Here is a 16403-nt window from a genome sequence, read left to right as displayed (position 1 = left end):
TCTCTGCTTAGTAGATCATGAATATACCAGCTGTGTGCATAGAGTATATGAACGAATATGCTGGCTTGAAGTCTGATGTAGGAGGATACTTACTTACAGTAAAATAGCAATTTTATTTACAAATCCAATTTGCAATATGTAAAAGATATTGCTACCCAGTAAATAAACTAAACATAAGTTTAAATATTACTTACCTGTGTTGCTGCGATCCCCCACAATCTTGCAGGTCAATCAATGATCTTAGGGCTAAAGTAGGCTATTCTTGCTCCTGCCTGCAATGTGTTATCAGTGATTAGTACAGTCAGGGCCTGATCAGCCAACAGGCTGACCAGGCTGCAGCATGGGGCGCTGGGTCCCGGGGGGCGCAGTGCCGGGCTCAGTAACATTTGTTTTTATACTTAAAAAAATTTTTAATTACCGGTGATCGCCGCATTTTTCTTTCAAACTCGAGGCCGCACCTTAGTCTCTAGGGGGCGTCCCGACTGCCAGCGGATCCAATTAGGAGGCAGGTAGGCAGCTAACAGTAAATCCGAGGATGTTAGCTGTCCTGCCAGTGTGGGCGCGCTGTCACTGCTTAGTGTGGTCACGTGAGATTATTACATCTCACGTGACCACACTAAGCAGAGACAGCTCGCCCGCACTGACAGGACAGCTAACATCCTCGGATTACTGTTAGCTGTCTGTCAGAAGACAAGTTCCAGCGTCTGAACAGAGGAGGAGCAGAAGACAGCCAGGTAAGTTCTGTCCAGAATATAAAGGAAGAGGATGTGATACAGGTGGCAACTGTGTAGGGGCAGGGGGGAGATTACTGTTGTGGGGAGGGGGTTAATGACTCGGCAGCTATGGGTTTGAAGAACTGCCTGGGGGGGGCAATGGGGTGGTCAATCTGACTGGGGAGGGGGTTAATGAATTGCCTGCAGTGGGTTGAAGAATTGGGGGGGGGGGGGAGGCAATATATTGGCTGCAACAGGTTGATGAATTTACCTAGGGGGGGGTTACTGAATTACCTGTAACTGTTGATGAACTAGCTAGCGGGGGGGGGGGGGGTGTTAATGGATTGGCTATGGAGGGTTAATGGATTTGTAAAAGTGAGGTGATTAATTGGCTGGGGGATGGGTGAGCAAATAAGTGGTTGGGTGGGTGATGATATGAATGGGGTGTCAAACTTTCTGGTGAGGGTTTACAAAAATGACTGGGGTAGGTGATGAAATAGCTTATGGGGGCCATGATCTCTGTATTGTGTGGCTGTGACGTGGATGCTCTCTGTAGTCTCAGCAGTCACTCATTAGAATGTTAAATACTAGACAGATGGGGCTAATGGATGTTAGTGTATGATTATAAATAATTTTTAAATATTTTATGGTCTATATGTGCCTGTACTAGGGGGTTGTTTTATTTGGTCATAATGGAGTGTTGTGTTTGTATCATTCAGGGTTTGTTAACATTTTGCACTATAATAAAATTTTTGCATATTTTCAATACAGGACTCCAAGTTTCCAGAATCCAGCCAGCTAGCAACAACGCTCCAAGAACAAGCAAGAGCATCAGGTAGTCTACGCTGCAAGATCAGGTAAGAGAACGGCGCAATTTGTCTAACTTTCACTGCGGAATCTTGCTGTAATGACATTTTAATATGTTTGCAGAATTAATTGTGTTTTATGCATTAATATTGTACAATTGTGTGTGTGTGTGTATATATATATATATATATATATATATATATATATATATATATATATATATATATATATATATATACAGACACACATATATATATATATATATATATATATATATATATATATATATATATATATATATATATATATACACACACATACATATACATATTTATATACATATTTATATACATATACACATATTTATATACATATACATACACATATATATATGCACACATATATATACACACACACACACACACACACACATATACACACACACATTATATATATATACGTGTGTGTGTATATATATGTGTGTGCGTATTTGTGTGTGTGTGTATATATATATATATATATATATATATATATATATATATATATATATATATATATATAAATATGTGTATATAAATATGTGTATATGTATATAAATGTGTATATATATATATATACATATATATACATATACACACTATATATATATATATATATATATATATATATATATCACACACGCACAGTGGTGGAAGTGGGCTGGTATAGACTGTTATATGCCACACCGCCACTTCTACCTTCTTCATTGTAAAACTTTTACCACTGTTTATAAATTGGTGGTGGGTGGGGGGGGCGGCAACCGGTGTATTAGCCTAGTGCGGCTGGAACCCTTAATCAGGCCCTGAGTACAGTGCCTCTATTATAAAAGGCTGCTCAACAAGAGTGAGAAGAGTCCTTGATATGTGCTGTGCTCCTAGCTCCTGCCAAGACAGGCTTTTGTCAGAGAGGCTGTGTCATCCATGGAGGACATGGTGCCATAAGGAGCAAGGACAATCTCCACTGACCATGGAAGATGTTGGTGAACAAGCCAGAGAGTGTTCCAATCATCCCACTCCTTGACTGAAAGTGGAGTAGGGGCAGGAGAGGTGTAATACTTTCTCTACCTGTTTTCACTCTGTAAATTACCATGCTACAATGATTGCAGGATGTGTCTGCACTTACAGCAGCATCCCTTTGAACCCTCTTTCTATCAAACCAAACCCCAACCCTGGCACTCCTCATAGACTCAATATCTTCAGAGGTGCTCCAGCTCTGCTCTCATTCTGACACTGACTATGCTTACTTCAAATTCCTACTCTTATCTGACTACTCTGTCTGTTCTCTGACCAGTCTTACTTCCAATCTCTCATCTCGACCATGTCCAGTAACACTCGCTGACTCTTGATCACTGACAACTCCCTTCTCTGTCCTCCTCCTACCACCCCATCTCTCAATGCTGATGATTTTTGCACCTTTGTTAAAAGACAAAATAAAGTCAATCCACCAACACATCTTTTTTAGCCAAATCTGACCTCCTTTACCCACCCTTCCCATCTCTAACTCCGCCACCCCTTATTTGTTTCCTCAGGCAAACAAATCTGAGATCCTTTCTGTTATATGTTTCTCCCTTAACCTGCCCCTTCGACAATGTTCCCTCTAAATTCCTTTGCATCCTCTCACTGACAGTCGCGCACCTTTCAACCTCTCAATGGACACCATTCTCTCTCCCTTTAAACATGCTCTTATCCCATGTATTAAGAAAACTATCCCTTGACCTATCCTCCCCATCCAACTACCATCCTGTCTCTCCTTCCATTCGCTTCCAAAAGTCCACAGAAAGAGTACTCAACTGGCTGTCCCATTTCCTTTTACTTCTTTAATCCTACTCTCCTCTTGACACGCTACAATCCAACTTCAGACCTCTATGCTTCACAGAAGCCATCCATACCAAACTGACCAGCTACCTATTCCGAGCGAAGTCTGAAGGCCACGTCACCATCCTCATTCTACTTGACCTTTCTGTTTCCTTTGATATGGCCAATCACTCAATCCTCCTCGATACTCTCCAATCCCTGGAATACATGACACTGCCCTCTCCTGGTTCTCCTTTTACCTTTCTGATATGTTTTCCACCTATCACTCTTCATCTTCACCTTTCTTTTGGGGTACCTCACGGATCAATCTATTCTCTACACCACCTCCCTAGGTGAACTACACTAGCCTCAGCTATCACCTCTATGCTGGTAAAACTCAGATATCCTGTCTCTCCCCTCCTGCCTTAAACTGTGTGTCAAACTACCTCTTAGTCATCTCCATCTGGATGCCACAATTCCACCTCAAATTCAATGTGTCTAAAGCTGAGCTTGTCATCTTTCTCCTCTCTACAGCAATAGTTCCCCCCCCCCCCCCACATATTCCTCATTCTTGACAATATCACTTGCTCTCCGATTCCCCATGCCCGCTGTTTGGGAGAATAGTTTCATGTAAATTAAGATACCCATTGTCAGCTATAAATAGCAGTGTGCTTATCTTCAGTAATATAATCCTTATTGCAGTATGCCGGTCTCAAGGCGACGCATTTCGTCTACTCAGTGTAGGCTTTTTCAAAGCCACATGGAACTATTCTAATCCAGCCTTTGCTTCTGTCTGGACAGAATTTCAGTGTGCACCACTATTGTTGGAGTTGTTTTTGGATTCAGGAGTCTACACAGACGGAGGATCATGGAAAATGTAAGTGTCGCAATCTAGTCACACCTGGTCGACCAGGGAATCTTTTGGGATTATATCCTTAAGGCTCAATAACTAATATTACCTCTTTCATCTTCAAACTTTAATCCATGTTCACCCTATATACAGCGGGATTTCTTGAATACAAACTAATTAGAACTGTGGAGTACTGTGAAGATGCCGGGTTTATCTGGCCCAATTCTACCCACTTCACTCTGGCTGGCCACCCACGAGTGCCTTCCTATGCCAGGGAAGTCTACCCAGTACCTTTTAGAATTCATATAGTCACTCAGACAAATGTAGTTAGAAAGTAAAGCAATACATTTATTGTAATAAAAACAATCACTAGATTATTATGTACACACAGCAAATAAATGCCAGGCAGGTTTACCACATCATCTGTCCCTTACCTGACGACCCATGGATCTCTCTCAGCTTCATAAGTAGACCCTCGTAAAGAGGAGAATAGATTGGTAAGGGGTGTTTATATTCTGCATACTCTTACCATCTTTCATGCTGGGATGTCCACAACTGACTAACTAATGTGGATGGAACAGTAAATCCGCAGCACTTCCTTAGTTTTAACAGATACACAGAGATTAGTCACACCTCAATGGATACAGCAAACATTACGGAAAAGACAGTGAGCTACTGAGGGTTTGGTTACAAAACATTTTGAAATTACTGAAACAGAAAATATGTAGGTGCTCGAAAATATTCTAGACAGAATTGTACAGTAAAAAACACTAAAATGTGAAAACAAATGCAGTTTATTTTTCTTAATATTAGCAGTAAAGTGACAGATTGGGATTTACGATATGCAGCTACATATCTTAGTGAATATTTGCATCTATTCATATTTATTTAAAATGTAGGTAGCAAAAATACAGAGACATGACCACGTCCTGTGTAGCAGGACCAAGCTCTTTTCTAATGCAGGTCACATAAGGCATGAATATTAATGGACAGCATAACAAGAGATCAAAGTAAGAGGTTTAGGGCAGCTATATTATCCTTCCATCCTTTTATTAGATTACGCTTGTACAATGCCAAGAAAGTGCGGCATCTGACATGGAGGCCTAGAAACTTTTTGATACTGCTAAGGCTCAGTTCTTTTATAAGCCAACATACGTGTCTAGTGGGTGTTCTCAGATATTTGTTAAAATAGTAGATCACTAGCTGTTTTTATTATCTAAGGCTGATGGGGTCCATATCCGTTTTATAGTGCTCTCTAAAGGAGTGTGTATGTGGTGAGAATGCAAGAGTGCTTGGGGAACAAGGCAACATTTTAAGGTTGAAACTTGTTTTAAAAGCAATACATAACTTAAAAAAATATAAAAACAAAAATGCAATGTAAAAATACCACATCCACCTTTTCAACATTTATTTATGCACCACAATTAAATATGATAAATGCATTTTATGGCAACCTTTAATTTACTAGATGGGTCTTTTTTTTAAAAGTAAAAGGAAAAAACTTTCTTAAAAGATAGAAAACATTTCTAAAGTTGTGAAAAAGCAATCTAAATGCTGCCATTTGTGGCTCACTTATTAACTGATAATTTAATTGGAATTTAGCACACTGCAAATCAAAGATACTGCAGCAGCTGGATTTACAGACAATTAATAAAATGACAGAGAAATCCATACTTTGAGTCACAGAAAACAGAGACATTTCCCAATGCACATAATCCACAATTACACACGGTTCCATTACATTTAATAGAAACCAAATACTCTAATTTAGAAATGTATAGATCATCAAAATATGGAAAATGCACCATATAATCAAATTAACTGTCACATCAAAATAATGGTTTTATCCATCCCATCTAATCCAGGGTTTTCTACCTATAATTATCCATGACCATATACAATGCTTCAGTCTCTGATGAATGAAGCAGTATATACAGACTAATATACAAGCTTCTTCAATTAAGAGGACACCCTGAACAGGGAAACTTATTCCTCAAAATATCATTTACACAAGCAATGGAAGGTTAGGTATTGAAAGGCACAGAGGCATTGTCAGGCGCCGTCCCCGCACTGTCAGGAAGTGCTGGGGACAGGAGCCTCCTGTCCAGTTCAATCGCATCCTGTCGCCTAGCAAAGGGACACGTCTATGCCGTCACTTCTACTGCATCCTGAACTTTTTTTAGCTTTTGACCCGGCTTTCCTCACTCTGTCCCTGGAATCTCCTCCTGGTATATTTTGGGTCTCCTGGTTTGACCTCGGTACTTCCTGACTCTGCCTCTGCCTGAAAAAATGCTGCAAAGTAAGAATGCTTTCAAAAATAGAAGTTTTAATAGTTTATTTCCATCAATTAACACAATGCAAAGTGAATAAATAGAAGAGAAATCTAAATCAAATCAATATTTGGTGTGACCACTCTTTGCCTTCAAAACAGCATCAATTCTTCTAGATACACTTGTACACAATTTTTGAAGGAACTCAGCAGGGAGGTTGTTCCAAACAACTTGGAGAACTAACCGCAGATCTCGTGGATGTAGGCTTGTTGAAATCCTTCTGTCTCTTCATGTAATCCCAGACAGACTCGATGATGTTGAGGGCTCTGTAAGAGTCATATCATCCCTTTCAGGACTCTTTGTTCTTCTTTACGATGAAGATAGTTCTCAATGACATTGACAGTATGTTTGGGGTCCTCTTCCTGCCTTTCACTGGACATCTGATACAGGTGAGCTGCTCCCTAACATCCTAGCTATTGACTGCTACCGCAAGGCTACAACTCTGTACTTGTTATTGCCTCCAGCAATAAGCCCGACAACAGAGACTATATTTGCTATTATCAATAGGAGACATTACTTTGGGCAGGCAACCCTTCCCTATCTCACATGGAGAGTCTAATTACGCTGCCCAGCTTACTATCTGTAGGTAACTGATAAACTGGCCCGTGCCTATGGGATCTATGCTTATGGGCTGAGGCTCTCCTGTCACTCAGCTCTGGACCAGTTCGTTGATCAGCCATGGTTTGTTATGTAGAGTGTACTTCGTCTCTGGTTTATATGGTCTCTGAATCTGTCCTTCTAGGTAATCCATAGACACCTAGTGGCTGTCTGAGATATTACAGCTTTCCAGTGCCAGTGACTTTTTTCTATTACTGCTAGTTACAGTGGTCTACACTACCATCTAGTGGACATATAAGATATTGAAGATAACCAGTGACATTTGCTCATTCCAACTTCTAAGTGTTCAAGTGGCAAATTGGGGGTCCTCGACACCTTTGTTACACCTAGAGCTGTAAAACATTTTCCTTCTTGCTACTAATGCCAACCATGACTCAGTGGCCAGTTGGTGGATAACTAATCTCGATGCCTGGACTATGACCTGACCTTATCTCTTTACAAGTGTTAAATATGATTTTTTGTTAAGGCCTCATAAGGCCTTTGTTCAGCCATTTTATTGTAACTTGTATAGAAATATTATTTGCTAGAAGAGATTATTCATTTTTCTGTTAACTTGCAGTTTTGCAATATGTGAGCCTATGGCCTTGAAGTTGAACTAATAGAGAACACCTGAAGAATGTAACCAGTTATGAAAACAATAATGAGCTTCATATCCAGCTGGTAGTATGGGAGCTGTATCCATGGTGCTGCACATAGCATATCTCCAACTCCCCTTGAGATAAGAAATAATAGGCTCATCTGTCCTTAGAAGGGGGAGAAAAGTAAACACCTCAAGAATACGTGAGAAAGTTAATCAGTAGCGCTTCTCATAAACTAGTGGTATAAACTATTGTATGCATATGACGTAGGATTCATTTATTCAGTAGCCTATAAAAACCTGTATCTTTGTATCAATAAACTAGAGAATATTCCTTGCATACAGAACTTGGTCTGTGTCAATTCTCTCCAGCTGATTGAAGCGCTTCCAGATATACTTGACACCACAGGCTGACTTGGGTCAGAATTTTAGATTTAACAACTTGGAGGTAGCCACAGAGATTCGCTGTCCAGCAGGCTACAAGACAGACAACGGAGGTTTCCCAGCACATTGAACCCCAACATCCGCGGTCAGTAGATTTCTACTCGTTGGTCTTCCTAGTCTGGGTCACCTCATGTCTGTCTGAGGCACCTGACACGCGAATTTGTGAGTCTCAAGTATCATCTGATTAATATAATACAGTATTAACCCAATTTGTTTACTGTAATTGTATTGTTGATTAGATTTTTGAAAGATGATTGAATTTTGAGTGCATGTGTTTGTACCTATGTATGATGTATAAAGCATAAAAGTCACATAAGACATTGATCAAAGAAGCATGTAATGGAATAGAGGGATTTAGAGAGTTATTGTTTTGAACATTGAGTGAACATTTTAGACACCATCCCCAGAGGTATATCAAAGAAGGGAGATTCTGTAATCTGCCCAAATTGTGTAAGAGAGATTTCCAAAAGACCTTCGTCCCAGATACTGTCAAAGAAGCTATTTAGCACGGACATCCAGTACAAGGAGTCCACAGAACGGGACGTCCAGTGCAAGGACAACCCACAGAAACTAGATAAGAGTCCCGATTTGGACTCAACAGAATACTGTCAATACGAGTAATATAGATAGTAAACAAATGACAGCAGCTCCCTCATAGATATGATGCACAAAGACTAAAGGAAATGGGGGAGTAGAAGGTCTGCAGGGAATTTTTCAAGAAAGCGGGGATAGCCAAAGATATGTGTGGATGGAGAAACAAAGGTGTTGCAAGTGGTAATGTGACAAGAACAAAGGGGTATTGAGATCAAACCCCAAGAGATTGTTTGAGGTGGCACAGGAAAGTTAAGAGATCTGAAAAGTCGAAATATATGTGGATATGCTAAATGCATCGGAAGCTGAATAATGAATCAAGTAGGTTGTATATTATAAATGTATGTTTGATCCTGTGCAGCTGAATAAGTGAAATGTGCCCCTCCCTTATTCTGTGTAAATGATTTCAGTGTGTTGAGATAAGAAGCACACTGTTTTTTGACAATGTATGTAAAATTAAAGAAATGTGTCCGGAGTGCTGATTGATGATAACATGTTGAAGCTAACTTGTATTTAGTGTAATGCTGGGACTTGTAGTTCCACAGCAGTAGGCTGGAAGATGTCAGTTAAGTTTTCTTTCTCTGTATGTGAGTTTTGTCTCCGTCTTACTGCGTGTGAGAGAGATCCGTGATAATTCACATTGTTTGTTCTCTGTCTTAGTGCTCTATAAGGGAGATGTTTGATTTACTTTAAATCACAATGTTTGTCTGTCTTGTCCGTTTTTTACAAGAGACATGTTTCAAGGTTGAAAAAGTTGTACATTCATTGCTTAATGATAAGCTTTTAAAAAGATACAAAAGAAGTTTTAAAATGTTTGGTCCGATTGCACGGACAAGATTGTAAATAATGTACATTATCACTATAAGAACTAGTGTCAGAACAAAGCTGGCTGGGATCCAACAAGCCGTTTCTGTATTTGAACAAAATAATTTTGTTTCTGAAGTTCAGAAATATAGCTTTCTCTTTAATGAAGTTGAGAATTGTGGGAGTGAGCTTACATGCTGTTTTTATCTGTGTTAAAATGGCGCTGATGAATGTTCTCAGAAATCAGGAGGGTTTGTTATGCCTTTAAAGAAATGTTACGAGATAAAATGTCATCTGTGAGCGAGACTTAAGTGAATATATTTTTACTTTGAACACGAAAATCACAGAATCTAGAAATATTTGTGAATATTTGGTCACGGGAGAGAGATTTTGTTGAGAAAATGTTGAATGATTTACAGACACAATGTATTGTGTCTAACGAGAGTACTCTGATTTATGAGACAGTGCTGCTTTTAAAATGGTTGAATACTTGGAACCAAGATTCCAGATTGAATGTTTCTAAACCCGGAAATTTAATTAGTGTCATTTAAAAGGGCTGTACTAAGAGATGATAAGAAAGGAGTGGCTTTGAACACTCGCCCAGGTCTCGTCACTGACATTCTCTATTTGTGAAATTAGGGACTGCCCCTTTGAGGAAATCAAGGCATGGAACGCATAGCGTCACAGTTAAGCTTTTAGCAGCTGTTCACTGGTTACCTGATAACAGTATACACGCATGTTACAGTTACAGTAATTCCTAGTAAATAAATGTTAATCTCTATGCAAAAGTTTTTTTATTCACAGGTCTCCAGCTGCAAAGACCCATTAGGCAATCCAGATTGCATTGATTTAACTTCCAATGCACCATCTTTGCACCACAACAAACATAAGTATAAACTAATGAAGGATTTAAATAACGTAAACTCTTCTGAGTAATGATTACCTTGTTTTGGAAGAGATATTAGAGTTTATGTGCTATTCGCATAGCAAATGCATGAACTAGGTGGTTTTTCTGTATGTGCAGAAAGCAAAAGGTTTTTATTTGTATCCTCATTACAGTTTTGAGTAAATCAGTGTTTGTAAAGACATTTACTGCCCTTATTTACTGTGCTATAATTGTCATATACTGTAAATAATTCTCTTTATTGTGGGTATGGTAATGCATTGATGGGAATTCTATATTTTTACAGAAATGAAAAAGATTTAAGACTTTAAGAGCAATTGTATGTGCTCCTGCATTAGCACTTCTGGATCATAGCAAGCCATTTATACTCTCCTCTGAGCAGAACCAAATGTTTAACCAATTTTAAGCTGAAATAACTTCAGCGCCAGCACTGGCTTTGCCAGATTATGACAAGCCTTTCACATTATTTTGTTATGAAGTCAGTGCACATGTACAAGGAGTACTGACACAAATACATGGTCGCAAGCTAAGGTCACTTGCATACTACTCTGCTTTAGTGCTTGAAAAGAGTATAGATATTGTGCTAGGACACCCAGTTACCTTAACGGTATCGTACGTTGTGACAGAAACCAAGCACAAGCAAAACATTTGTTACCGGCCAGATTTACTAAGTATGAAGATATACAGCACAAAGGACATTCCCTCCTATTGTGAAATGAGTGACATATAACACTTGCCGAGCGCACTGTGTATTTTCTTCCTCCCTTTTCTTTTTTATTAGAAGAAAAAAAAAAAAAAAAAAAAAAAAGGAAGCACAAGAGGCCCCAGAGCCTCTCATGTTCACAGATATATGTTAAGACCTTCAGACAAGGGGAATCTGAGTAAACTGTATTTTAAGTTTTTTAAAGGTCCAAGGGAGACCAGAGAGGGGAGTTCATTGATATTAGCAGGAGGAATATAGATTGCACGTTATTTTCCTTTGCTGTGCGCTGTAGATGTGTACTAGACTAGAAAGGAAAGCCAAGTTTGGAAGAACCAGACTCAGGCCCATAGTAATGTATAGATCATTATACATAATTAGAAAATTCTAATATAAAAGTTTAACCCAACCATATAAAGAAAAGAGCAACCCATGACTACAGGGGTTTACACCCAATGCAGGAATGTGTTTGTGAGTATTGTGGCCCAACACATTATTATATACACTAATAGAACTGATGATGTGGCTTATTAACAGGTTATTTAAGCTAAGTGTTTCTCTTCCAGAAGAATTAAAGTTACCACATCTGTCTTAACCGTTGTACTGTACACTCCATCTAATGAGTGTAAACTTTGTGGAACTCAGAAACCAAGAACCTTGTCCTTGGATTCCACATGCTCCTTACTGAAGCCTATCCTAATGAAGTAGCACTGCTTACTCCCAGTAACGTTACACTTAAGCAGTGCACAATGTTGAATCCTGCTGCCTTATTGCAGCAAGTTTCAAAAGATGGGAGAAGTACCTGTATATATTGGGGTTACCCTAGGGATTTGGGGGAATTCCATTCCAGCTTGAACAGAAAGAAAGGAAAAAAAAAAATGCAAACAAAATTTTTCTGAACATGATTGCATAGAACTAATGAAACAAGAATCTCTGGTTTTATCTCACATTAAAGATAAACCATTACCAGATGCAGACATCACTCTTTTTGTAGATGGTTCACACTATCACATAGATCCTGTCCCGTATACAGGGTGTGCTGTAACCACACACACAGAAATAGTGATTCAACAGACTCTACCGAGTCACATGTCAGCACAAGAAGCTGAACTAAAGGCCCTGACACTTGCATGCATATATGCAAAAGGACAAAGAGTAAATATTTACACTGATTCAAGTTATGCATTTGTAATTGCGCATGATTATGGCCCTGTATGGAAAAGTAGGGACCTTATGGGTTCAGCAAGCAAACCAGTCAATATGATGAACATACCAGGGCATTGTTCACTGCATTCCAGCTGTCCTCCAAACAGTGATGAAGATGAAGACACACACAGAGATACTACCCCCGAAGCTAAGTGAAATAGACCAGGCCGCACGAGAAGCCGCCATAGCCCCAGTACCCCAAGGGGAGTCTATTTACATGGTGACCCCCTGACCCCTGTTTGACCAGAGCACACTCCAACTTATGGAAAGACAAGCAACAGAAAATAAGAAAAAGACTTGGGCAATACATGGAGCACTAGAAGTGCAAGGAGTGGTGTAAAGGTCAGCGTTTGTGTCTGCCAAAAGTAGTTTATCCCATTATGGCCAATATAGCACACGAGAAAGTGCATCTGGGAAAAGATGCTATGGTTGTACTCACTAGCAGCTTATGGATAGTACCAGGGTTCGCCCAAGCAGCACAGTCGTTAGTGGCAGAATGCCTAGTCTGTGCACAAAGTAACCCGAGTAAGTCTGTCCTATGGAAAAGCACACCCCAGACATAAGATCCCTATAAGAGGATACAGATAGACTTTATAACTTCCCAAATGCTCGGGCTTTGAGAATGTGCTTGTCTGTGTCAACTTCTTTAGTCACTGGCTGGAGACATGGCTGTATAGAAAAGCAAATGCTAAAGCATTAGCCAAGAAAATTGCGAATGAGGTAATCTGATGATATGGTGTACCAGAGGTCATTGTAAGTGACAGAGGGATACACTTTACGGGGCAAGGATTCCAGAAACTATCACACCCCCTACAGATCCCAAAGTTCAGGATGTATGGAGCGCCTTAATGGTACACTGAAATTGAAAATGCAGAAAATAATGGCTGAAACAGGTCTGCCATGGATCTCATGTTTACCTGCACTCAGTAAAAAATACTGCTAGGAAAGACACAGGTTTAACACCATATGAGATATTGTTTGGCACAGCAAACAGAACAGGCTGTTATTTTCCATAGCAACTACACCATGTATATAGTGATTTGTTGAATTATGTTGCCTTATTATAGAAACAACTAACTGAAATACATGGTCAAATATTCTCCTCCATTGCAAACCCTAATTTTGATACAGGTACCCATAAACTGCACCCTGGGGGGCTGGGTGGTCGTGAGAAAGCACATCAGGAGAAGTCTTGAACCCAGATACAAGGGTCCTTATCAAGTCCTGTTGACGACTCCCATGGCAGTGGAAGTACAGGAAAGAGACACCTGGATTCACGCATAACACTGCAAAGTCTTCAAATCAGGGGAGTCTTGTTCTGATAAATAGAAATGACTGTCTCATTGTATTGATATGTCTTGCCAGAATAATTGTGACTGAAGTAGGGATTAAGGCCTCCCTAACCCAGTATGAAACAGACAGTTAAGTGACATATTGCCTATGCCACTGTGAGAAACATATGGGAAGGAGTGCTCAACAATTTGCACTCATAGTAGAGTAAACTCTGAAAATGTCTTTGTGCAGATGCATAACCTCATTGGTAAAGTTGTCAGTAATGATTCATGTTGGATATTGGAAATATTGGCATTAGTAGCAAATGGTTTAGCAATCCTGTTGATCGTATAGGTGATAATGAAACTAAATATATGGCTGATTAAGAAGTTACTGACACTTGATTGTTGTCTCTCCAAAAAGGGAACCACTGAAAATCCCGAACCTCTGATGATCACAGAAATTACTTCTGAAACCTGACCAGACTATGAGTGTCATGAATTATTTGGACTAGCAAAGCCAAAGAACTGCAGAGTTTGCAACAAGAAACTACTAAAGATTGAACAAAGGACATGCAAGGCCTGCAGAACTACTATAGACTCATTAACTATCTTTTAAGAAACCATCTTTTAAGAAACCATCTTCTAAGAAACCATCTTTTCTAGACATGGACATTTGCCAAAATGCATCTCCTCATAAATCAAGTTAGGACAGGGAGGATCACAGGCTTATTAGTGGGGGATGAGTTGACAGATTCCTAAGGGGACCAACTCTATGCATGTGGCCTCCTACATGTGTATAAGTACCTGCTTATTAAGAATGTGGTTCTATAGATAGGATTAGGTAGGTAGGAGGAGAAAGGGTCGAAAATTGAATAAAAGATGGGAAATGTTAAATATGATTTTTTGTTAAGGCCTCATAAGGCCTTTGTTCAGCCATTTTATTGTAACTTGTATAGAAATATTATTTGCTAGAAGAGATTATTCATTTTTCTGTTAACTTGCAGTTTTGCAATATGTGAGCCTATGGCCTTGAAGTTGAACTAATAGAGAACACCTGAAGAATGTAACCAGTTATGAAAACAATAATGAGCTTCATATCCAGCTGGTAGTATGGGAGCTGTATCCATGGTGCTGCACATAGCATATCTCCAACTCCCCTTGAGATAAGAAATAATAGGCTCATCTGTCCTTAGAAGGGGAGAAAAGTAAACACCTCAAGAATACGTGAGAAAGTTAATCAGTAGCGCTTCTCATAAACTAGTGGTATAAACTATTGTATGCATATGACGTAGGATTCATTTATTCAGTAGCCTATAAAAACCTGTATCTTTGTATCAATAAACTAGAGAATATTCCTTGCATACAGAACTTGGTCTGTGTCAATTCTCTCCAGCTGATTGAAGCGCTTCCAGATATACTTGACACCACAGGCTGACTTGGGTCAGAATTTTAGATTTAACACAAGCATCAACGCCAGATACTGCTGTGCCCTCCACGGACCACTGTCAAAACCTTGACACTTACCCTGCTGCAAAGTTTCTTATGGATTCCCATTCTTCCATATTCTGTGCCACCATGCCATCCATGTTAAATCTGCTAAGTCGCCTCTGCCTGTGAACTTCTTTGGAGGGGATTCTGTGGCCTTAACATCTTCACAAGCTCATTCTGAGTGCCCACCAAATCTGGGAAACAACCTCCCCAATCTTCTCAGCCTTAAAGGCATCCGGCTCCAGACATCGCTCCAGGAACACTCTCCAAAGGTCGCCATTGATGGCCAGGTTACTTTAAGGCCATCTCTTCTGATGGCCTTAAAGGCCGTTATCACGTCCAAGCTCCGGGCGACAGTCAATGAAATTAAATCTGACTTGGCAGAGATTGGTGCTAGAACGGACACAATGATCTCATTGCTGCTCACAACCTGCTACAGGAGGAGGTGTCAGCAGCTCAGGACATGATCACGGACCTGGAGGACCATTCCCACCGCAACAACATCAAGATCTGTGGAATTCTGGACTCTGTCTAAAACGCAAACTTATATGGCTATGCCACGGACTTATTGCGCAAGTCCACCAGTTGCCCAAGTCTCGCCAAGCCCCAGATTCGACTCCCAAGGATACCTTACTTTGGGTACACTTTTATTGCATCAAGGAACAAATTCTACAGGCAGCCCACCTCTCCTCCTCCAGCCAGAAGTCCCTCTGTGTTCTTCAGCTATTCCCAGATATCTCGACTGCTACACTGGCCAAACTCCGCTTGTTCCGTCAAATTGCCACGTCTTTATATTCGGCAAACATTCCCTACTGGTGGGATTCCCTACTAAACTCCTTGTTCAAAAGGAACGGCACCCAGGCGATGATCCCCACTCCAGATAAGGGCCTTTCTGTCCTCTGCGACTGGAACTTTCCCATAATGGAGTCATCTGTGCCCGCTGGTACCTTGGGAGGAATGGTTGAGACCCGCTACTTGATGGACGATTTCTTCTTCTTCTGATATGAGCCCTCTCTAACAGATGGTAGTAGGTCCCTTACATGTATATGGCCATCACAAACTGTCCTTCTATTTCAGTATAAGACCTTAATCAGGCAAGGTCCCTGGCTTTACATTACTTTACCTTACTTTACCTTTCTCCTCTGAGGAACACAACCATCTGTTGTGCTCCGTTCCACTCCCTCTTATGCCTCAGGGAGATAGGTATGGTGCTTGATGCCTGCTATAGTTCGTTCTGTTTTCTTTCTGTATTTATAACAATATTT

The 16403-nt window shown here is 40.1% G+C and overlaps 1 protein-coding gene and 1 long non-coding RNA gene across 3 annotated transcripts in view; one reads left to right on the top strand and one right to left on the bottom strand.

Annotated features, from left to right (window-relative positions):
• Positions 1-16403, bottom strand: part of RPH3A (rabphilin 3A) — a 206217-nt gene that overhangs the window by 132939 nt on the left and 56875 nt on the right. The window lies entirely within an intron of this gene.
• LOC142096071 (uncharacterized) lies at positions 9092-15018 on the top strand. The gene is made up of 2 exons (XR_012678051.1): positions 9092-11001; positions 11723-15018. It is a non-coding gene; the product is annotated as an uncharacterized LOC142096071 (long non-coding RNA).

The sequence above is a fragment of the Mixophyes fleayi genome, chromosome 1 (genome assembly GCF_038048845.1).
Source record: "Mixophyes fleayi isolate aMixFle1 chromosome 1, aMixFle1.hap1, whole genome shotgun sequence".
NCBI lineage: Eukaryota > Metazoa > Chordata > Amphibia > Anura > Limnodynastidae > Mixophyes > Mixophyes fleayi.
Note: the sequence above shows the minus strand (reverse complement) of the source record. Positions and strands in the feature narration are given on the sequence as shown.